Genomic DNA, 25,148 nt, shown 5'->3' with positions numbered 1-25,148 from the left:
GGCTCGGTGATTGCAACTGATGCTCCGGAAGCAATAAGAGTGACGTTCCACTGGCCTCAGCTGCCAGGCCTTGTCTTTGCAGTTAAAGCTACTCTGGAAAAAAAGTCTATGAAAGTGAGCTGCGGAGGGGAAATGTTGGGCTAAACTTTTCTGCAGAAAATTTTAATTTTGTTGAAAAGTTTTCAGCTGCAAATAAAAAGTTTCAGTTAAAAAAAAAAAGAGAAAGTTAGAACTTTCCCTAAACAGCAGACAGCTTCCCCTGAAAATGTTTGTCGAGCCAAAAACCTGATTTTCCATCAAAAGGCAGTTTTGACAGAAAATGTTCAACCTGTCCTACCTGAGATGCCTTTTGGAGACTAGGAGTGTAGCTATTATTGGTCCTATCACACACAGCATACACCGCAGGCCCAGACCTCTCCAGCAGCTCTCTTGGGAGCATATTTGTTATTCAGGAGAGGAACCGGAGGAGAAGGAAGAAAGAATCAGCTGTCTTTGGTGGCAGCAAGTATGATTGCTCTTCTCAGGCAGGTACCCCCTACCCCACTCGGACGCTCTGCAGGAGGAGATGTCCCTTGCGATGGAGCAGGCTCATTGACATGAGCCACAGCCATGATCCTGCTAGCCTGCTTGTCTAACTCTGAACCAGCATAGCCCGCACAGCTTGGGAGAGCAGGAGCCCTTGGAAGTGAGTCAGCCCAGGCCTGGTCTATTGTGGTTTCTTTGCTTTCGTTTCGTTTGAGCTGCAGAGTGAGTCTGTCACCCACCGCCCTGGATGCGAGCAGCCTGAGGGAGATGGAATGCGCCCCTCAAACACCCACAGACAGAGTACATCCAAGTCGCATTGCTAGATAATTGCTGCCAAGACAGGTTAGTTGCTCCGTAGGAACAAAGGAGCATAGACATTGCCGTACGTAGGGCTTGTGGAAGTGGACAGTTAGTGACTGGCATGCTAGTAGTGCTGTAGATTTACATCCCAGCCTGCCATGCACTAACTAGCCATGTGGACATCCCAGCTTGCCATGCACTAACTACTGCGCACTAAAAAGGTCCCTAGTGCATCCCGACCTACTCCTGTAGGTCAGTGCACACTAGGGGATTTTTAGTGCGCACAGCAGGGTCCACACGTCCAGCTAAGCGCACAGCACGCTTGTGCGCCTGAGATTTACACTCCAGCTTGCTGCGCAATAACTCTCCTTCTAGACAAGCCCTTAGATCGTAAGCTCTTTGGGGGCAGAGATCATGTTTTCTTATATGCATGCACAGCACCTAGAACAATGGGGCTCTGGTCCAGGACTGGGGGCCCCTGGGTGCTACCCCAATGCAAGTCATCAGGTAGATTCCTAGATTACATGTCCCCTGTGCTTAGGGTGACCATGCCGCAAATGTGAAAAATCAGGGGGGGGGGGTAATAGGAACCTATATAAGAAAGACCCAAAAATCAGGACCATCCTTATAAAATCGGGACATCTGGTCACCCTACCTGTGCTCCATTCCTCAGCTGAATGCCTCCCTGGAGGTTCAGGCCATGGCCCTTGATCAGTGCTCACTGCCAGAGCTTGCTCCACTTCAGCAGCTTCCCAGAGTCTCTCCTGGCTCCACTCTTCACTGCTCACAGATGAAGTGCAGAATTCTTTCCCTCTCTCCCTGCAGCCCCCTTCTACTCTGGATAGCCTCCCTTTCTAGTAGCCACCCCGCTTCTCCCTCAGCAGGGACTCAGCAGGTGGTGTCCCATAAAAATACTTTGGGAGCCCTCTAAATGCCCTGCCCTGTCTTCTATTACAGAAGCCACCAGCTCCTAACAGAGAAGTTCTGTGCATAAGTAACTAGGCCTTATAGATTGTTAGTAAACAGGGTCATTTGGAACCCAGCTGTGTCCATTTGGTGTCTTCATAGTCTCACTGTTATGTAGGGATCAAAGACAATTTCTTAGCTCGGCAGATTGCTACAGCACAAGGACGCAGCAGCCAGAGGACTGTACTGTTCTGACCTTCACAAACTAATGTTCTTTAGGCCTAAACTAGAGGTTTCCAGTTTGGTTTTTCTTTTGCTCACCCCCACCTTCTCTGTGGGAGTCACATGACAACCCAGGGCCCCCAACTCCCACCTGTCCAGGGCAGAAAGTGACTGACCGAGGGGAGCCGGCAGTTTACACTGGGGGCAGTGGCAGGACCTGGATCGCTCCATCTCTGGAGAAGCCCAGGGCAACATGACGTGGAGTGGACCAGGGCTCCTCACTGTCCCTTCCCTCTGCCCAGAGCCTCTCACACCTGTGGGCTCCAAAGGGGCTAAAATACGAGGGGCTGCAGCAGCTGGCTGGGTGCCTGAGCCAGGGCAGCAGCAGGGAGAATAATCAGGGAGTTCCCAGCAGCCAGGATGGAGACAAGGGGGAGAGCAGCAAGCTGGGGCAGCACAGGGCAGGGCTGTTTTCTCCACACCCCAACTGACTGCTCAGAACTCCCTGCCTGCTCTCCTGCTGCTGCCCTGCTCTGACCCAGACTCATGGCGCCATCACATGCCTCCTGGTAACTTTGCTGTGACCCCCCCACACGCCCCCCAGTTTGAAAACCAGTGGCTTACACGGTCAGTGACCAGTGATTTTGGATGCCTCAACTGGAATCATCTGATTTTAGAGAATGCTGAGTACTCGGTCTCCGAGACCCAGTCCCTGCAACTGGCATCTCAAGCAAAGTACCCACTCAGCACTTCTGAAACTTTGTGGTGAAATCCTGGCCCAACTGATGTCAGCTGGAGGGTTGCATGGGGACCTTTACTTCCTGATTCCCCATCTCCCTGACACTGGTGTGAATCGTGGAGCAAAGCCATTGGTGTTACAAGGTGAATTTTTTTGTGAGATATTTTTTGGTGAACCACACAGATTTGGCAACAGCGAAACATTTCCCTATTTTACCAGATTTTTTTCCTGTTGAGAAAAAAAAAGTATTCTGAAAAAATTGAAAGTTTGTTTTATTTTCTAGTCAAAGTGATTTGAATTTTTTCGGTTCAAAACAACTTTGTTCTGGAATCTCCTTCAAATTGATTTTTTAAAATGAAAACGCATCAAAAAAACCCTCTAAATCTAATTTTTTTTAACTTTTAATTTCCAAAAATTTCAACAAAAAAATGTCAACCTGAAATCCTTTTTTTTTAAATTGCATGTGAACCAAAAAAAATCCGTTATTCATACTGCTCTCATAGTTACACCAGTTTTACATCCGAATATTTGCAATTATTTCAGCTGATCCATGTTCTCTGGGCCATATAAGGTGCACTCAGAAGCAATGTTCATTTAAGTATGCAAACTTTGTCTGACAATTTCAATTTTTTTTAAATCACAATATAAGGGAGGTGGAAATATTTACCATAAAAGATCTATTTTATACCTCTCTTTGCAGGGTGGGGTGGGAGGGGAGACAACTCTTGAATGTTTTATTTATGGGAATGCTGCAAATTACCATAATAAATTCCTTTACTAAGCTGTTTCAGCTACTAAAACAATGTTCTTTGTGGGTGAATAACTTTTAATTTGAATGTTCTAGTATTCAGCAGAGTGAGGTAATGGATTAGCAATTGCCTGAATTGTAAATGTCATCTTGGTATAATTAGGGTGATTATTGTTAACCAGTGGAGTTTAGTATTTATCTGTCACTGGGTGAGAGTATATAACAAAGCCCCAATTAGTTATAAATGGTGGTGGGTGGTGGGAATAGAACACAGCCGCTGAATTGCTATTTTTGTTTTAAATTCGTTTGACTGTGTATTTTATTTGAACCATTCCCCACTAGTGTGATCTCTTCCCAACAAAAGGGTGCATGAATCAGGTGAAAACATCAGACGCTGTGTGTGCAAGACTGTGAATTACAATGTCGGGGAGGTGGGCGTGAGCTGATGTAGTGGCGGATTCCCACTCGCAAGGAGAAAAGCAGAGATTTCTCAGTCTGACAGAGGCTTGTTTCCGATCATAGTGGTTCTCTCTTCCATTTCCTTTAAAGTCTCAATGGGAGGATGAGAGAGAGTCTTATCAATCTTCTCTGCTATGCTATCAAGATGACTCACCATCCCCTCTACTCTACTAATGACATCAGCCTGTGTCACCCCTCTGCCCAATTATCCAATAAGGACCTTCATGCTTTCTCCCTTATGGTGGAATTTACTGGCCAAGGAGATGGAAACAAGGGTAAGAGAGTAAGAAGGGCATTTTAAGTTATACTCTCCTGCTGACTACTCTTCGTGGTACACTCCCCTGGGAATGTAAATTACACCACCTAAGGTCTCGCCTATACTGAGAATTTTCAGTACTTCTCCCAGTGCTGATGTAGCACATAGTGGCAAAAATGCATCACAAAACCACTGATAGACCCGAGATACGTCAATGATATTTTCATCATGGACAGATGGACTAAACTTCACCACCACTTCAACCAGCACCACCCATCCATTAAATTCTCTCTAGAACACTCCCATCCCACCATCAGCTTCCTGGACATTACAGTCATCTCCAACAGTGGAGCTCTATAGACATCCATGTACAAGAAACCCATGGATCACCACACCTACCTTCACAGATCCAGTAGCCACTCCAAACATACCAAGAAATCTATTATCTATAGCAAGGCACTCAGATACCACAGAATATGCTCCAAGGAGAAAGTCCAGGATATACACTTAAAACCACCTTCACCAAATAAGGACACTCCAGAGAAGTAGATGGCATCATGAAATGGGACACCCAAATATCCCGAGAACCTGCTTCAATACAGAAAAAAACCCCACTCTGACCACACATATCCCTGACTGTCATCTGCCACCCCACACTGAAATCCATATGGGGTTTCATAAAACTGTACTCAATGAGGACCACATCCTGAAAGAAATCTTTTCCGAACCTCCTCTTCTGGCCTTCAAACAACCCCCGCAACCTTGTCAAGCTCATCATCAGAAGTAAGCTCCCCTCAGATCAGGGTCCACCAAATCAAAGTGCCACCAGACCCTGTCATAACAGATGCAAAACCTAAAGACATAACACCCCCCCCCCAAACACATCTGTCAAGATACATGGGTCCTACCCACCCTATCACAATATATGGTGTACCTCACCCAGTACACTAAATGCCACTACAACAATTATGTGGGTGAAACCAAAGAATCTTGAATGCACTCACACAGAAAAATGATAAAAAACAAAAATACCACGACTCATGGGCAAACACTTGTCATGAAGCAATCACGCCATATTTGTCCTCAGTCCTCATCCTCAAAGGAAACTTGCCCAACACCTTCAAAAGATGAGCCTGGGAGCTTAAATTCATAACTTTGCTAGACACTAAAAATCATGGTTTTAAGATGCTGAATGTATGGCTTATATAATCCACCAACCCCCCCCCTTTTTTTGTCCTATGACTACGGGGTGTAAATGGGCCACTTCATCTCGAGTGGTCCCTTAGATGTGTGTTAACTACTTATGATGAACCATCTGCTCCACCTTGCAATTAGCTGCGACACTCTGGGTATGTCGACAGAGCAAAGAAAAACTCACGGCTGCTTTTTCTTTGCTGTGTAGACTTGCCCTCTGAGTACCTTTCCCAGACCTGAAGAAGAGCTCCATGTAGCTCAAAAGCATGTCTCTTTCACCAATAGAAGTTGGTCCAATAAAAGATATTACCTCACCCACCTTGTCTCTCTAATAGAGAAACACTGCACAGCCTGGTCTACTGTTGCTAACGCTGGAGCAACAAGGGAAAAATTGCCTAGAAACTTTCGGCGTAGACAAGGCCTTAGAATCCCTTGAGGTATGTCTACATTGCAATAAAAAGACCTGTGGCACAGAGCCTTGGAGCCCAGGTCCATTGACTCAGGCTCTTGGGCTACAGGGCTAAAACTTGCTGTGTAGACATTCAGGCTCAAACCGGAGTCCGGGCTCTCAGACTAATCCACAGCCTGGGCTCCAGTCTGAGCAGTGTAGATGTAGCCTTGCATTCAAATGAGCCAGATTTAGGGGTGATGAGCAAATGGGTAGTGTGAATATAAGCTGGAAATCTAAGATGGGGGTACTCTTCACAACAAAGAGGGAGGGATAGCTCAGTGGTCTGAGCATTGGCCTGCTAAACCCAGGGTTGAGAGTTCAATCCTTGAGGGGGCCACTTAGGGATCTGGGGCAAAAATCTGTCTGGGGATTAGTCGTGCTTTGAGCAGGAGATTGGACTAGATGACCTCCTGAGGTCCCGTCCAACCCTGATAGTCTATGAAAGGGCTGGAAGAAGGTATAAGTTACACCAGTTTATACTCACCTCTGAATTGAGGCCTTTTTTAGGTCCATGGAATGCAAGTTATGCCAGTTTGAAGCCTTTGCACCACCCACTTCCTAATGCAGAACTTCCTTTAGGGCTAAATTCTGAAAGGCAGTGGATCTGATCAGAGGAGCACAAGAATTTCCAGACTGAATCAGATCAATGGTCCTTCTAGGCCACCTTCCTGCCTCCAACAGTGGCCAACACTAGATGCTTAAGAAGGACAATTATGGGACAGCCTGTCCATAGGGGAGGTTTCTTCCTAACCCCAGGCAGTTATTGGTTGGCTTATGCCCTAAAGCAGGAGGGTGAATCTCTCTTATAAATGCTCACCTACCTAATGTAACTCTGAGCATTCTTATTACTTGCATACATTTCTAAATCTCTCTTTTAATCCTGATAAACTCTTGGCTTGAATATCAGTGGGAGTTTTGCCAGAGCAAAGTCTGAGATCAGACTCTCAGATGTTACCAAAAGATTTAAAAAAAAAAAAAAGAACAGAAGTAGTAGTAGTAGACAGAAAATTGTCCACGTCATTCCAGTGGCAAAAGCAGTCAGAGTAACATTGTAAGTTCAAGGCGAATATTTCTTCTTGGGGCTTTTAAGGATGTTCATACCTGAAAACTGCTTTTTCCAATTATCTAAATGACGGATGAATCAAGCGTCCAGGGAAACGTTTCCACATCCAGACACAAATGACAGCGGCAGAGCTAAGCGAGGCTGTCCAGGTGTGAGAAATGACAGGGAAAAAAACATCAGAGCTGATAGGAAAATAAAAGACTCAGTTAAGATGAGTCTCTCTGGGCTGACCCAGATCTCACCCAGGAGGGATTAAAGAGGTTCCAGCGGCAGAGTGGCCCACACATTTTATTAGGCTTAATTTAAGGAGTTTATAAAGGGTTAGTACCTTTTTAATAAATGTTAACAACATGGTTAATCTGAAGACCAACTAGTTGCTGTACTATAAAGGAATTGGATAGTATCCCTTTAAATAGTTTGGGAGCACTCTACTGGGGCTCACTGCCTTCCATTGCAGAAGCCACCAGAAGGGAACAGAGCAGCCATGTATATATGTAGTCTATAGCAAGCTTGGAATAGCTATTAAGTGTTTAAAATCCCTTTATAACAGGGGTGGCCAAATTTACAGATCCTCCAAGATCTTATGATAATCTTCAGAAGTTCAAGAACTGGGTGCCCCTGCTGGGGCTCGGGACTCCAGCCCCACGAGGTACCCAAACCCCACCACCCTGCCACAGGGCAGAAACCCTGAGCACCTGTTCCCAGTCTGGTAGGCAGAGAATAGGGGGAATATTGCGGGGGCTCACAAGCCACACTTTAACTGTAAAAGAGCATGTGGCTCATGAGCCGTGGTTTAGCCACCCCTGCTTTATAAGATACTTATAAACATACCCTCCACCCAAAGTCTGTGTTTGCCCTGGGCAAGAGGCTCATTAGAGTGGACTGCCAGGTCTGCTATAGTTAAGATTAAGAGCTGCTTTCTGTTTGAATACCAGAATGGGTTTGCTTTTCAGAGTCAGCCTCAGTCCAGACCGTGGCTGTGAACTGGTGGATTCTCACCAGCCCCAGGGAGTTCAGCAGATGATCACTGAAGCCCCATATCTCAGAGCTCCAAGATCACTACACCATTGCCTGCTGGGCCAGGCTGACCTGACCATCCCAGCAAAGCAGGGGAAGGAAACCAGGGAGAATGTAGCAGTTCTCAAAAGGGGTGTATCTGGTTTCAATTAATTGGCATCGACACCCAAAGCCTTTCGTCCCCCAAATTTCCTAGCAAGGCAGCACCAGCCTGTGCCCAGCTCTCCCCAAACTCAGTACCTTTTTTCCTCCAAAGTGTTCCCCTCACTTTCTGGAGCTGTTTTCTCCTTCACCTTGCCCTGGAAAGGGCTAGCTCTGGCTTATATAAACTCCAGGCCCCTCCCACTCCCAGCAGCTTCTGAGAGGATTGGTTAATTTGAGTCAGCTGTTTGGGGATTTCCCCCACCCATGAGACCAGTCACACAGTCAGGGTGGTTTTATGCCATGGCCTGAGTTGTGGGAAGTATCTTGGCACAGTGCCTGGTTCCTAATGGGGTGACCCGAGGCAGACCCACAATGCAAATCAAAAAGATGCTTCATCTCTTTGAGCCTCAGTTTGCCATCTGTAAAATAGGGATAATAAGTCTCTCTTTTTACCATCCTTTTGTTTGTCTTGTCTATTTCAACTGTAAGCTCTTCAGGCAAGGACTATTATATATGTACTGTACTAATGTATATGTACAGCACCTTGCACAAAGAGACCCCAATGCTGGTTGAGGCCTATAGGAAACCAATGGAAATATTATCAACATTTACTGATAGGCAAAAATGTTGCTTGAGAACTTATTAGAGGTTGATTTAAGGCTATTTACTCTGTATATTTTGTCATGTGATGCTAACAGTTTGTGTTTTAATGGTAGTCAGGGGAGGCTCTAGCTTTTTTGCCACCCCAAGCACAGCAGTCAGGCAGCCTTCGGCGGCGTTCCTGTGGGAGGTCCACCGGTCCCGCAGCTTCAGCGTACCCGCCGCCGAATCCGCCGGACTGGCAGACCTCCTGCAGGCAAGCCACCAAAGGCTGCCTGACTGCCGCCCTTGCAGGGACCGGCAGGGCGCCCCCCACAGCTTGCCGCCCCAGGCACGCCCTAGGAGCACTGGTGCCTGGAGCCATCGCTGACGGTTGTAAAGCTTTAACTTTTTGAATCACAAGTCTACCGTCATTAAATAATTTTTGTCTGACACCCGCCTCCACTGTCTGATGCAGTCTATAATTTCCCACAACTGTGAAAATCACAACTGTGATCACTGACACGATTTTAAACTTAATTGTGAAAATTTTAAATTGACAAAAATAAAAAAGCTTAAAAATAAACTTCAACATTACCCATCAAAATTATTTTTAAAAAAATTAAATCAAGCCTAATAATAAGTAATGGCTTGCTGCCGCCAGAAGCTTCTGGATGATGGATGGCTGCAGGTCGGGGGATCTCACTGTGGTCTCCTGAATTCTGGTGTTCTCATGGTGCCTGTGTTTAAGGGTGCAGTCTGCACTGCCCCCACCACTTGTACCGATCGCATGCACCAGCTCAGCACTTTGTTTGCCTTGCTCCTCCACGCCTTGTACTCCCTGGGTGAAATTCATCCCGTCTGGCCCAGGCGCCGGCTGGCCGCTCAGCAAAATGGGTAGAACTGGGCTCAGGAGGCTGGAAACCAGAGCCAAGGGTTGGAGCTGAAGTCAGAAATGAGAGCCAAGGGTCAGAGCCAGAGTCAAGAGCAAGGCAGGATTCATTTGGAACAGGGCTGGAGCAGGATCAAAGCAAGGCATGGGCAAGCCCATGACAGGGCTGGAGCTGATGCAGGGCAGGAGCAAAAAGCAAGTGGGTCGAAGCACTGAGCAGCTAGCGACCTGCTGCTGAGCTTAAAAGCAGGCTGGCTGGCTCCCCTCAGCCAGTCAGGCAGTCCTTCCACAACCCAGCTAAACTCATTCATCTGCCTGGGCTGGCTAGACCTCAGGTGAAGGTGCCCAATCCTGCCAGCCCCTGTGCGGGGAGCCAGCACTCAGCCCATGACCACGTCAGTCCTACTTAGCCCCTATTTACAGCACAGACTCTTTGGGTATGTCTACATTGGAGCTGGGAGGTGTGATTCCCAACTCAGATAGGCAGGTATGTCCTCGCTGCCCTCAAGCCAATGCCTCAAAATAACTGTGTCTGCGGTGGCACAGCCAGCTACTCAGGCTACCAGCCCTCCCAGCTCCAATGTAGAGGTACCCTTCATCTCCATCCTCTCTGCGTAAGGACCTACGTTACACCAGGACCCTGTGCAGGGACTCCAGGGAGCAAAGCACTACGTATCCTCTCCCCACTGTGCAGAGCCAATTGCAATCTCATCCAAAGAGGGGACCAGAAAGGTGTGTCCTTTTAAGGCCACTGTACATTAAAACACCCAGCACGGTCGGCAAGATCAATGAGCAGCACGTGGTCTGTTGCCGTGTATGGTGTTGGCAACTGGAGCTTTGCCAATAAAAATAGGCTTATTTATTTGAGCACCATTACAATGTGGCTGGGTGGATACACCTCCAACAAGACAGCACAGGCACTGCTTCCATTGTAAACTTCATAAAGCTTGTAAATGCTGCACAAGCCTAATTTAGATCCCAGTTATAGCTAAAACAAGCCCATAAATCCAGTGCATTTTTGCAAATACATCCAAAGCTTTGCATTATTTACATGCATTTGGGGCTTACAAATTTGCAAAGATTTGCCAGTGCAAACATTTATTTTTTCCCCTCCCCAATAAATACTCTTCTGCTAGTCCTTCCAAGGAAGAATGCTCTGGACGGGGTAAGAAAAAAAATCTATAAAAGTTTTATGGAAATCGTCAAATAGAAACATTTTTATAGAGAAACAGGATGGCTTTTTTTTTCTCTCTTTGGCATCTATGGAAAGGTCAATACCATTTTTAGAAAACTTTCAGTGGTGGAGGTTTTTTAAATGTATCCCAATGAACTCAGATCCATTCGCTTTCCATAGAAAACTTTCTAAGGCATTTCTGAATGGAATGGGGGACTCAGAAGGCGCCTTTTCAAAGTTAGAGCCCAGTTGTACTCCAGCTCTTGCTGGTGTAAATCCAGTATTGGCATCTCTTGTGATTTCATCCCACGTCTCTTGATACTTGGTGTTTTTTCTTAACGCCCCAGCACCAGGATTCATGTGGTTATGTGAGACATTCACAATTCTGTAAATCCAGAATGTCTTCAGTGGAGTTACCTACCGGTGTCAACTTAAAGCAGCTCTATTGACTTCACTGGAGTTGCTCTGGATTTATGCACATGTAAATGGGAGCAGAATCTGGTTCTTAAAATATAAAAGTCTGCTCCTGCTCCCATTGAGAGTTGTGCCATTGACTTCAACAGAATCAGGATCAGGCCCAAAATGAGATACAAGCCAGAACTTGGAACAGTTCCTGCTCAGTGATACAGGCACAGACATGTCAGAGACACCACCTACTAGACCCTGCCTCTTTCCTGACTGCAGCCAACCCGAGAGAACACAGAAGTTACACTAATGAGCTAAGCAAGAAGGTTGACTCAGCAGCGCTCTTTTAATGCATGATAATCCCTGATCCCAATTTGCTTCAGTTTATTACACATCCCTGTAAATTGGGCTGATAGAAACGTCACGGCAATGCAAAGAGCCAGGCCTGTTTCTGATCACACTCACAGCACTGTCATCCCATTGATGGTCTTACTGTCCAGATTCATAGCTGCGCAAACCAGGCCCAGTGAATTTGAAACTAACCGAGATCACACTGAGCATCTCCTCTTCCTAGTACCCTCTCCTAGCGAGGAGAAGCTCCACTCTTGCTATGTGTTTCTGTCACCTACAGTCTCACCTGGCCCCCGTTGCTGTAATAACTGAGCAGCTAACATATATTAATGAATATCACGTCACCACACCCCTGTGACAAAGATAAGGATCGGATCGTCATCCCCTTTTCACATATGGGAAACTGAGGCACAAGACAAATTAAGGCTGATTTACAAAGACGGTTTTAGGTGCACAGTTCCCATTAAAACTAATAGGAATCAAGCAGCCAAATCCTGTGAGGTCACACAGAGCTGGGAATTGAACCCAGAATGCTACTTCAGCATCCTTTCTTCCTCTGCTGGGTACAATGGCCATGGTGAGGACAAGGAGCATGGGGTAAGTTAACCTGCAGGCAGCAAACCCTGCCCCTTTCAACTATGCCCTTCTGTGATTTCCTTCATAGCTGATCTGAGCACCAGTATCTCTGCAATATTTCAAAGGGGCCACATAAGAGGAGGGCTTGCCCCTGCACTGGAGATCCTGGGCTAAGCCAGCCCTGACTGCAAAAGGAGTCCTACCCGAGAGGAATCAGGGGATGCCGATATAGACAGAAGCAGGAAGCAGCAGGGTGGGGGTGGGGGGACAGACAGAGGAAGGAAGCCTCAGCCAGAATGCTAGGCGCCTGCTGAGCAGAATAAGGCTTCTGTGGAGGGCAGGGGCTTAGGAAGTGGGTATGAACTATGAGGCTACTATGATGGACTTGCATGTGGGACACTAAGGACCACTTTGAATTACTTTGGGCTACCGACCCTGTTGCGGGGAAGGGCTGGTGATAGCCCTGAGAGAGACTACACCACTCCCAAGGGCCCTTGAAAAGAGGGAGCAGAGGGAGGGCCGTGCAGAAAAACCACGGGACTCATGGCGAGTGGCCACCCAGCTACAGGCCAGAATTAGAGCCACCAGATTCCATGCTGCATTCCCCCTGATGCCTGTGGGACTGCTGGTATATGCCCGCTTGCACCACTGGCCAGAATTTGGCCCCAAAAGAGGAGGTGATGCAAATTGTAATGGTGCTCAAATAAATAATAATAATAATTAACAAGCCAGCATGCTCAGGACCACTGCTTTACATAGTATCTCCAGCAACCCAGCGCCACCGAGGACCATGCCATTGCGTCGGTACAGCATTGATCAGGGGGGTGGGGGGAGGCGAGGGAAGTGAGCCCCCTTGTGAATCCCCGACACTGCCTCCCAGTTGATGGGAAAACGCTGCCTGGATTACAGAAAACATTGCCTGCCTGTGCATTATTGAAATATGATTTTTTGAAGCCCAGAGTGCACTATGCTGCTTGCATCTTGAGAAGCCAGATGAAACATTTTTTTCCTTGTGCTTTGCCACTGCCACTTTGCTTTGATAATTTATTTTTAATAGTCCGGTTACAAATGAGATTGAAAAGGAAGCACGTTGCCCGAATGCTGAGAACATGCATTTCTGAGTCATTTCGCTAGCTTTCCCCTCATGCCTCCTAGGCCTCTAATAAACTACAAAGTAGCATTAAGAAAACACTAAAAACTCTTTATCTGTTGAGATTCAGGAATCAGTAGAGTGAGCAGTCAATAATTAATTCTGCATATTTGCCATACATCACTGCAGGCAGGAGACAGGCAAGGGAGGCTGGGAGTTCAAGTGCTCAGAATAAGGATTTCCAGATTCAGGTTGGTAATAAAGGAGGCCAAATAGACACATCTAGTGATACATATTGGGCCAATGCTACATTCCAAGTAGGACATGGGGCAGCCAGAATTAATTCCACATCACTCCCAAACTTCTTTACTCTGCTATCAGTTTCATGCCCCTCAGCTATTCACAGGAGGAGGACACTTACCCATCTTTCCCAATCCCTATGCTCCAGCTATCACATGTTAAAAAAAACGCTTTAATGGCCCCTGAAAAACTGCGGGCCTGATTCACTTCCGTGCTAGGCCAGCTTACCTCCAGCTATTTCAATGATGAATGAGCCCCTCGAACTTGGCCCTGTAACAGGCTCAATGCCTTCGACTCCCAATGATAGTAGTAGGGGATAAAGATGCTCGGAACAGTGTAAGAAGAGCTCAGCCTCTACCGAGGAGAGTGATCAGGGTTTGACTCAGAGCCCATTGCAGTTAATGGAATGACTTTTATGGACTGAGGTGAGCTTTGCCACAGAATCTTGAAGGAGGCAGTTTGGCCTAGTGGGTGCAGTAACGGACAGGGCCTTGGGAGACCTGAATTCTATTCTCAGCTCTGCTATTGGCCTGCTGGGTGGCCTTAGGCAAGTCACATCATCTCCCTGTGTCTCAGTTTCCCCATCTGTAAAGCGACCTCCTTTGTAAAGTGCCGTGAGAGCTACTGATGAAAATCACTAGATAAGAGCTTGATGTTATTGAGAGCAAAATGTGGCCTCCCCAGAAGTGATGCAGGAAAGGGAGACATGGTTCTGGCCTCACAGACTGATAGTCTGGAATTTAGACGTGGCACAAGTGAGTGTGAGGGCAGGTGAGAGAGGGGAGTGGAGCAGCAGAGGGATGGACAGGGATTCAGGACATCGCTTTGATAATTTATGTAATATGTCGGCACACGCACGTTGATTATGTGCCTTATTTTTAGAACCATTAATCCAAATCCAGGGGCAACTGAGAAAAACCAGTTGTAAGCTGGATCCCAATTTGTAGCTCTGGTCTGAATCGATGCAGAAGAACAGCAGGAGGGAGGTTGGGTTTGCAGTTAATGACTTGCGACTCAGGAGACAGAGGTTTAGCTCTGCCCTAGATTCCCTGTGTGACAAGTTACTTCAGGGCCAGATTTTGAAAGGTGCAGACAGGTGCCTAATGGGATTTTCAAAAGCTCCTATGCACCTAACTCCCATTGACACCAATTGGAAATGGGTAACCAAATACCTTGGAGGATCGAGCCCTAACTCCCACAGAAAAGCAGTGGGAATTAGGTAGCTGACTATTACTTATGCCTTTCAAAATCTCCCCCATGGCTCCCAAGGCCAGAAGGAATCCATTATGGTCATCCAGCGTGACCTCCTGCATTGCATAGCACAAGCCACAGACCATCATCCTGCCAAAGAATCTATTATGCACAATCAGCCTGGGGCCCTCTGTCGCTCTCCCACCAGCCTGCAATCCTCCCCTGCAAGCCAGGTGCAGATGAGAGGCGAATCTGACCCAGCAAATCATCAAGCCAACTTCCCCCAAGAGTGGGAGAAATGAATACAGAAATCATGCCAGGGTTAGAAACACCTACCTGGGGCTAATGACAGAGATGGTGATCAGCTCTGGGGCGCTGAGAGGCTCTTGATGAAGGGATGGTACCATCCAGGTAAATGGTGCAGTTAGCCTCAATGGTTTGGGCTATTTATGTATTAGCTTCCTTGTGTAGGTCAGATGTCTTCCCAAAGGGGTTCCTGCTAATCTCCCTCTTAGGATCTCAATTACACACTCAACACAGATTAACAACAACTGCAAAAAAATAAAAAATAAAAAGAAGATAATAGAACAGTCAAAGCAAAAGGAAACCTCTGAGGAAAACACAGTGCACTTAGACCAGAACAAATAGCAACGGATTCACTGGGAAAGAAAATCAATGCGGCTGATATTTATTACAGTCTTTATGGAGGGAGATGGGACTCCAAACAGAGCCTTTTTAGAGTTCTGGTCCACTTGGGTTTAGTCATAAAAATAATGAGTGTGTGTTCAGCCTTTCATTATTGCTTCATGGCCACTACATTTTAATTAGAGTGAGGAAAAAAAAACACACCAGCTAATTCATAATTTAGTATCTGTTCTGCTGCAGGCATCCATTCAATCTTCCAAAAGCAACAGTCCCTTTCATTCAGATTGGGTAGTCGCTGTTCAAACGGCCTTTTGATGCCACACATGAAGTGAAAACAAACAACCCAGTGAAGGGGGGGAGGGAGGGAGGGGGAGGAAGACAAACAATGCAATATGTAGAGAATCTAGAACAACATAACATCACACAACAGGAGGCAAAGCCCAACATTAGTGGCTGTAATTCAACACACATTGGAGCAGACATCACAAAGGAAGAGCATAGCAACACCGTGTTCGCACATTTGGTTCATCAGATCCATCCGGCTTCCATGAGTTGCCAGTTCCTGAGTTTTCAAAGGAAAATGAACACCCCCAGCACACTCACACATAGCTGCACCTCAAACACAAATGCATGCACATACATGCACATGCACAGAGATATGCCTCACGTGCATTCAAGTATATACAGCTGCACACACCTGCATGCATATAAACGCCTATGGCGAGATATATGTGCATGTGAGCACACATCTACATGCATGCAGTTCCTTGCACATGCATACATGGACACGTGCACACTAAAGCACCAATGAGCAGCTTCTACCCTGGAGCAGGAGATTTGATGGCCCTTATCTTGTATATATGTATAACTGCAAAAGCTATTATTGGTCATAAAATTATCCATTAGCCTGAATCTCTTGGATGAGCTTGTGTCAGGATCTTTGTCCCTGGGGATATCATCTAGTACCATGCATCTTTATTATGTAGCGCATCCTTCGTGCCAATCGTATTTCAAAATGATGTATGGTGTTAAAATTAAACATCAGCAAGAGAGACAGAGCAGCTGCAGCCTACACCTCTTCACCCTAAGATGGGCCAAAGGTCAGGAGCAGCCATAAGGGGTGGGCAAGAATGAAGGAAAGAAGGAAGATCAAAGAGGCTGAGGGGACAGGGTGGCAATAGGGCATGCTGAATGTCATGGAGCAGAGGCAGCACCTCAGTTCCTCTACTTGGTTAGGTGGGCAAGACAGCATGAAGCCACGTGATGAGCAAGACAGAATCCAAGTTTTAGGTGGTAAAGGATAGTAGGGTGAGAGAGGAAGAAACAAAGACTCTGCCGGCTTTGTATCATGTTCTGCACGGTTCTGAGAGATGAAGGGTGAGTGTGGGATAGATAGATAGATAGATAGATAGATAGATAGATAGATGTACAACAGAGTTGTGAAGAGGTACAGTTATCCATACACAAGCAAATGAGACACTGAAGCTACCAGAATAAGAAACACAGCCTGTGCCCAGATGACAGGCAGCCAAATCAGGTCCAAACAACGGCATGTCACCCCCAGGATAGAAGAAGGAAATGGATCAGCAAGGCTGTTGTGTTGCCATGCACCCAGGCAGCAGGTTCATAGGCCAGAGATAGTGGCTATTACATCCAGCCTGTGCCGGCAACCAATGCTCTGCATCGGCCTCCCTCTCTTGTGAGGCACCTGCCAGGAGGATAAGAAGCCAAGCCAGATGAAGGGCAAGGATGACAGCAGATGCTTACTGCTCACTAGTCTCCAGGCCATGATCGGACAGGTAGTTAGGAAGATGATGAGGACTGGCAGAGGAGATGCAATTCTGTAAGTGCTCTAGATAGGTGAGGGGGCTGTTCCACCAGGCATGTGGTATCAGTGTCCCCATTGGCCCCTTCCTCCAATCTGTGTGATTGTGGTTGCTATGGTACCCATCTCCCAGTGCAGGTCCATGGCCTTTCCTCATTTATTGCAAGGCTATGCTGAGACAGTCCCCAGGCTCCTGCTTGATCTGCTGCTAACCAATGTTTCAGTAACCCAACTGAGACACCCAGGAATGGATTGTGGTACAATGCCACAAGCACAGACCACAGCAGAGATGTCTCCTTCTGCAGAGTAGATACCACTTGTCAGGCCCTATAGCGGGTACAGATTCCCCACTGGTCTATTCAGCCAGTTGGCAAACTGCTTTTAATGCTGTCCAGCTGGACCCATTTTAAAGAGGAGGTAACTGAGGCACAGAGAAATGCAGCCTGAGACCACACAAGTCAGTGGCAGAGCAGGAATAGAACCCAGGAAGCCTGCTGCCACAGCCCTCCCTGCTCTATTCACACTCTTACTTTGCAGCCTCTTTGCAGACGTTTTGGAGATCAGTGGCACTGAGGTCTGACTCACACTGGAGAATTTGAAGTTTGATTTGGGGTGTTTCCTATTCCAAGTATAGCTCAAAATCAAATTATTTTAGTTAGGGCAGGGAGGGGAAGAAAAACAGAGCAGGTAAACTCAATAGCTCCTGTCTGGCAAAGATAAGCCAGGCAGGGCAAGATATTAATTCTGATTCCGTTAGCACACCAAACAAAGAGAGCCATAATTCCACCTTTGTTGAAATCAGAGGAAATTACTCTCACCAACAGTGCATAATTCGGAGGAGATAAATCATTACAACCAGAAAGAAAAAGTAACACCCAGTTATTCAATACCATTTGTAATGAGCCTGTCTGACAGAAATCCTCTGAGCTGGTCACTTGCGTCCCCTTTTCAAGCGGAGACACAGAAAGGCTATTTCTAAATTAATGTTAAGCCTAGAAAATATGCTGGGCTTTGCAGAGCCTTATACAAAATGCAGTGGGCCAATACCTGCCCTTCTCTGGCTCCCTCCTATAGCCATGTCAGTGACTGGAACCTGGATAGGCTGCTCCAGTGTGGCTGCATGGTATCATTGGTCAAAGCTAGCTCATCATCAACTAAGGAACACAGGAGGGTTAAGTGACTTGCCCAAGGTTACATAGCAAATCAGTGGTAGAGCTGGGAATGGAACTGAGGAGTCCTGGCGAGCAGTTCTCTCTTCTATCTCCCCTCAACGTTCAGGAGAGACTCTGGAGGATACAGAGAGGCACAAAACTCTCTAAACATTTGTGAGAGTTTTGTTGATTAAGGTAAATATTTTCCCCCTTTCTAAAGGAGTAGCAGCCACTATGGGACTTTGCTGGTGCAGCGATAGCTTCAGCCTCCTCTCCTCAAATTCACAGCCATGCCTGCTCTGTTCTCAGAACGGTATTTTCGTGCCAAGCAGCAGTATGTTCTAGGCAAGGGTTTGAAAGTCAAATAACCTAGGTTCTGGTCCCAGTTCTCCCAATGACTTTCTGTGTGTCTTTGAGTCACTACAACTCAGCTACTTCCCTCTTGGTAACTAACAATACCTACAGGGCCGCTAATTAACCAACTAATCTCAGTTACACCCGGGCAACTTCACTGGAGTCACAAGAATTTCCACATGGGATCAGAACAACAGTCCACCTAGTCTGGCACATATTCTCTGACAGTGGCCAGCACAAGCCAATTGTTGGGGTTAATTGAAAGCAGAACTGGGCCCTGTGTTTGCAATGTTATTATGAAATTCCATTTGCTACAAAAATGGGTACATTTCCAAGGGGCCACAGCAACTGTTCCAGTCTCCCATTTCCCCCTGCAGACCCAGTCGCTTTGGGTTACTCTGGAGGAGACGGAAAGCAATCACAATGCCAGGCACAAAACAAAGGAGAAACCTCCCAGCTTCAGGGAAGAAAGGGAAACGGTGTCGCAAGCTGTTTCTCCATATGAAATGGAGAAAGCTGCAGCTTTCTGCAACCACCTGGTGCTTAATTGCCACTTAAAATAATTATCTTCAACCTTATCCCTAGGAGAAACCACATTTTGCACAGAACAGACAGACAGACAGGGAAGGAGGCTGGCAATTGCCTTCTAAACCTCCCGCTGCTGTGAAAAGAAGGGGAAAAGATAAAATCAATCCATGCAACAGGTGAGTTACACGAGGGTAATTTATCAGTGCTTTTGAAGTCTCCATGTCATCGTGATTAATATTTTTAATCTGGTGATTCATAGATTCCAAGGCCAGAAGGGACCACTGTGATCCTCTAGTCTGCCATAGGCCAGACAATTTCCCCAAAATAATTCCTGGAGCAGATCTTTTAGAAAACCATCAGGTCTGATAATCAGGTATCTTTAGCTGAGGATCTACCCGGAAGAACATTTCTTATCCGTGCCTAGAAAATTAGGGAAACCATCCCGGCTTTAAGACAGACAAGGGATTGACTCCTTGCTGAGACAAGTGAATGTAGTGTTGGTGAGAAAGGTGCATCCTGTCTCCAACTGCTTCAGAGGAAGGCACAAGAACCCCAGCAGTTTAATGAACCTAGGAAAAGCTACTCCCTAACCCCAGCGAGTTGTCGGCTTCTACCTTGAAGCATGACATTTAAACCCCTTGTATACTTCTTATTTCCTATTTCATGATGCTATGAATCTTCTCACCATCCAGCTCGCCTTTCTTTTGAACCTTACCAAGCTCGTGGCCTCAAGGATATATCGATGGCAGTGAATTCCACAGACTTCCTCAAGCTGCTCTTCTTCCAATGTGCTTCACTCCAGGAGTACAGAAGGACCTCGCAAAAGTGGAAGAGTAGAATTCTGTGGATAAACAGAGGACTTCAGTTTTCAGAGCTATCACCTCACACTTACCTATCTATTCTTTCTTATTACCATATCCATCTAATCTAATCTAGCTATCATCACGTTCTCATCATCATGATACTCAAAACCTCTTTTCACCAGCACTCAATTCACTTAAATGTAACAGTACAGAATATCTTCCGTGCTGGTGTGTTCTAGGATTCACAATCAAGAGCTTTTATATAAAAGCTGCACTTTATATAATAAAAATTAAATTATTATGATTTTCTCAGTGAAAAGTTTTAATTCGCACGTTACCTGCACGTGCTTAGGAAGCCAGAGAAGATAAGAAAGCCCTCAATCATGCCATCACTTTAAAAGAGATTCTTTCAAGGGCAGCAGTGGGTCACCAAGCCATGGACTCTACACATTAATATCCCAAATGGACAGGACTGCCAGTTTAGAAGAATCAATTTTTTAGCAAATAACCTGTCACCCAGAGGAACCTGGTCAGACGGTCTCATATCTAGTAAGACCGTGATCTGTTTTTTGTTTGTTTTTCTCTTCTTCTTGGCCCAGATCCTCAGTGGTGTAAATCAGCATTACACCACTGAAATCAATAGAGCTACATCTATTTAAACAGCTGAGCATCCAGCCCAGCACTCAGCCTTTGTTACAAATCAGGTTTAAAGAGATTCCTGGCAAAAAGAAGCAAACAAACGTCCTCTTGCTCATTTAAATATCTCAAGGCCAACACCAATGCATTGTGGGAATTATTCAAATGAGCTTTTTAGAAGACTAGAAACAATACAATTAATACAACAGTTAAACATTTTTTAATGCATTGAGATTGTAAGAACACTGCTGGTTTATAGATAGTTAGGTTAACTGGTTCAGGGCTCATAATGACTGGGCCTGATTCTGACTTCACTTAGGGCCCAATTCTTCTAACACTTTGGGCCAGATACCGATCCCCTTACTGACATGAACGGGACTATTTGTTGCTACCTGACTTAAGAGAGGCATGATGTAGCCTCTAACCATCAAGGTCCAAGGGACTTACTCATGTGAAGTTACTCTATTTGGTGAGGTTTATTTGTCTGAAAGGGCTAATCAATTGTCAGGATGCAGAGGCACTTCACCAGGGTAAATCAGGAGTAAATCCACCGAGGTCAACAGAGTTATTGGAATGTGAGATCAAATAAGGCCTACCAGGTTAGGTTCTAGCACCTTTACTCAGATTAAATAGTACTTTAGCCTGCGAATAGGGTTATCAAAACCGATGGGATCACTCAGGCAGTACTGCTCATGATTCTAGCCAATATAGTTGAAGTCTATAGTTATAGGCTATGCATCTGATTCTGCTTGACATTACTGCCAGAGTCACTTTCCCTCGCATTCTCTTGAAAGAAGAGAGTTCAGACTGAAGTTTTATCCAACTTCCAAAGAACACTTTACCCTTCAAACATTCTCCATAACTGTTATTAATGTGTTTGCTAATTACCGACACTATTAGTGTTTGGCCAGTTTTGACCACCCAGAATCCCCTCCTCTTAGGGTTTAATTTTGTTCGTCTTTTTTTTTTAAATAGTAAAAATATATTTTACCAATTATAAGAAGAGCAATGCTAACCCAGATAAAAACCAAATTATAGACCAAACCGGGTAACCCACATTCATCTTCCAATGGAAGAGACTACCACAGTTATGATTTTAATCAGACCTTGTCTCCAATGACTTTCATCTGTGGATCCCAGTGTACGATGTAGACACTAATTAAGCCTCATAACCTCCCCCTTGAAGTATTCAGATCCCTGTTTGCAGATGGAAGAACTAGGCCACAGCGGAGTGAAGTAACTGACCCCAGGGAAAAGGGCAATGGTATGATAGCAGCCCCATTTATGGCTTCCTCCTGAACATCTCTGTCCAGTGGCATGATGGAATATTAATAATAATAACTATCTATTGCAGGGTTTCTTGCACCTTTCTCTGAAGCAGCTGGTACAGGCCCCTTCTGGTTTGAAACAGCCTGGCAGGTCCCATGTTCCTGTGGGCTGATCTGTGGTGTGTATAGAGATGGGCAGGGCACAGACTAAATCCTGGGGAGGCTTGGATCTGAAACCAAGCTGAGCACTTCAGGCTCATCTCTAAGATTCTGAAAACACTAGAGGTAACAGGGCTTATTTGTAGCTGTCTGTTTGGTGAGGTTTATTTGTCTGAAAAGGCTAAACAGCTGTCAGGATGCAGAGGCACTTGCTTAAATGAAAGAAAAGTAAGAAATTGTTCAAATCTATTCAGATTAGGCAGCATGATTTGTGTTTCAGTGGCGGTGTACATTCAGCTAACAAATTCTGAGCCAGATCCTAGCGTACATCTGGAGTAACTCTACTAAAGTGAATGGGCTTGCTCCAGGTTTACTCCAATATAACTGGGAGAAGACTATGGACCTTTATGTTTGGTGTAGAGGATGCATTTATCTCCTATTTTCCATAATTCAGTCAGTCTTCATTGTGTGCCGAAACAGTCTAGACCGGATTCTGATCTCATTTGCATTAGGTTAACTCCACTCATTTTAATGGCACTACTCTGGATTTACAAAGAATAAAAGAGAACAGAATTTGATCCATTCTAATTGAACATTTTTTGTGGAGGACATTAAATACGTGGGGTGAAATCCTGGCCCCACAAAAGTCAATGGGAGTTTTGCCATCGACTTCAATAGAGCCAGAATTTCACCCAGATTGCCAAACTGGTCCTTAAACTGAGCATTGAGTTTCCATCCATCAATAGACTGTGGATAAACAGCCGGGGTGCTTTGGGGATGAATTAGTAGTAGTTGCAAAGCTCCTTTGAAATGCTGCAAGGCGCAGTGCTAAAGAAATGCAAAATATTGTTTATAAATCTTTCTTCAGATAACAGATTATTATTATTTATGTCACAGTAACACCTAGAGAAGCCAACAGCTATTGAGGTTCTGTTATGCTGGTCGCTGTATATACAGAGAGTGAGATACCTTCCCTAGATGGAAAAAGCTTACAACCTTAAAAGGGAGAGAAAGGAAATAGAAGCAGAGAGTGTAAGTCACTTTCCAAAGGTCACACCACAGGTCAGTGGCAGAGCCCGGAACAAAATCCAGGTTTTCTGATGCCTAATACAGGGCTCTATCCACTAGATCACATTGTCTTCTCATCTCTATATATTGAAATATGGAGAGGGGGGCAAACTACACCGCTGAGGGCCAGAAAACCAAATATTACAGGCCTTAATCCCTTTCCACTGCTCTGGCTGTGTGAAAAGGTCTTATGGCCCTTTGCACTACTGGGCGGGTGGGTAAAGTGGCCAGAGTGTAAATGAGAATCAGGCTCTTCCTGCTTATAGTCAATTCTTTTAAAAAGTCATTATAACGTCAGAGGGGCCTGGACTTTTAGCTCATGGTGCATGCACTGTTTATAGCCCAGATTACCCATGCTCCCTTTCACCTCTTACAAATCATTCTCCCTTGATGCCTTTTCCCCCTCCTGGGCCCTTGTTCGGTTGTAACTGGAAATGTTAGGAGTGATACACTGATTCTTTGGTGGATAAGGCTGGCTCTGTCTGGGTGGAGAGATTGGGTTATTATTTATAACTAGGTTATCCCCAGCAATGTTTCCAGTCAAGTGGATTTACTCCTCTCCATTGAAGCTGCTTATTTCTCTGCTGGCGGGGAAAATAAGGCTATTTAGAGGCATTTATGGCAGCTGCAAAGGCCTTTCCAAGCAGAAGTATGAGCTACGTAGCTGTAGCTTCTAGCAGGTCATTGAGCCCATCTCATCCATCTTGTTTCACGACCTCTTGCTCCTGTTCTCTGCACTTCTTTACAAACCACCATGTCAATGGGATGCGTACTGGGATTGCTTTCTACCTGAGGCTGACAAGAACTTTACAAGCCCAGATAACCCTTAAAACACTTGCCTCTGGCTGTTAGCCATAACGTATGCATCAAGAAACAGAGGTGGGCCAATTTAGGCCCCAAAGGTCAGTTTTGCTGGGAAAACAAGCTGCCTGATTTTCCATGAGCCTGCGCCTTGTGCACTCATTTACACCAATGCAAAGTGGGTACAAAATGCTTCTAAATCAGAATCTTGTCACATCACACCCCCACTTGGCCCTGATTTTGAACAGGTGTAAAAGAAGACCCAGGGCAATGGGGAAGATCTGAAGAAATACTTCTTCCACATCCATTTGGGTTTTTGTTTAATTCCAATGAAGCGGGGTTTGTTGTTTTTTAAAATATCCGTTTATTTATTTAAATATTCCTCTGAATTTAAACATTTGAATTTAAACATTAGCACCACACATGGGAACACAGCAATGGAAATATGATAATAAAATAAATAATGTTGCAATAGCACTTAAAAGGCTATCAGGGTCAGCGGGGTTATTGTGTACAAGAGAACTGTAGATAGATTCATTGAAAACATATATGCCTGTCATCATATTATCCGAGCATCACTCAGGCATTGATGCTGTATGGGGATACTGGCAATTATCCTATGGCATAGGCCTGCGACTTACAGGACGGATCCACGAAAAACCACAGTATCATCAAATTTTTAGGAAGGTAGCAATCTTGACCTGTCTATTAAGTTTGGACTCATACACATTATTGAGGCCCACGAGTGCCTAAAGGCATCTCTACAACTCATTCCTATAAAATAGAAAGACACACGGGGTCTGGTTTTCTTTAACACTTCATAATGAGCAGCAGTTGAGTGGCACTCATAGCACAGTGGCGAAGGATGGCATAAATACTTATTTTTGACTGTGCTCCCCAAAGTTTTTATTCCACCATGCAGCCACATTCCTACTAGATCCTACTTCTCCATTTTAGCAGGTAAAAGCAATCTGATACAGATTATACTATGCAGGATGTACCGTGAGCCTCACAAAAGGAGAGCGGTCACCCAGAAGGACATCTTCCTGGTTTCGGTGTGTCTTGGCTTTGGATGACTGAATGAACAAGTGGTGCACCTCAGGATGAACATTGACAGCACATAACGAAGATGGAGGCAGAAAATTGGTCAGCCAACAGAAAAGGGCCACAGCCCTCCTGGGACAGCCACTCTGAGGTAGCATGGCACAGCTGCCCTGACTGAGAGAGCCCCTGGGAAGTAACATGGCACAGCTGCCCTGAGTAAGACAGCCCCTGTGAGGTAACGTGGCACAGCCACCCTGAGCAAGAGTGCTCCTGTGAGGTAACAT

General features: G+C 45.6%; 2 long non-coding RNA genes across 5 annotated transcripts in view; one reads left to right on the top strand and one right to left on the bottom strand.

Annotated features, from left to right (window-relative positions):
• Positions 1-25,146, bottom strand: part of LOC120391718 — a 46,087-nt gene extending 20,941 nt beyond the window's left edge. For 2 of the 4 annotated variants that reach the window (XR_005591450.1, XR_005591447.1), the window contains exons 1-2: positions 8,121-8,168; positions 6,902-7,004 (exon numbers count right to left, since the gene is read on the bottom strand). This is a non-coding gene — a long non-coding RNA (uncharacterized LOC120391718). Of the gene's footprint in view, positions 1-6,901; positions 7,005-8,120; positions 8,169-14,918; positions 15,134-19,800; positions 19,927-24,821 lie in introns of those variants that run through there. The other 2 variants (XR_005591448.1, XR_005591449.1) reach the window with 2 other exon arrangements.
• LOC120391720 lies at positions 18,339-20,092 on the top strand. The gene is made up of 3 exons (XR_005591454.1): positions 18,339-18,398; positions 19,143-19,261; positions 19,778-20,092. It is a non-coding gene; the product is annotated as an uncharacterized LOC120391720 (long non-coding RNA).
• Positions 25,147-25,148: the final 2 nt, after the last annotated feature.

The sequence above is a fragment of the Mauremys reevesii genome, linkage group 26 (assembly GCF_016161935.1).
Source record: "Mauremys reevesii isolate NIE-2019 linkage group 26, ASM1616193v1, whole genome shotgun sequence".
NCBI lineage: Eukaryota > Metazoa > Chordata > Testudines > Geoemydidae > Mauremys > Mauremys reevesii.
This window is presented reverse-complemented; position numbering and strand designations above follow the sequence as displayed.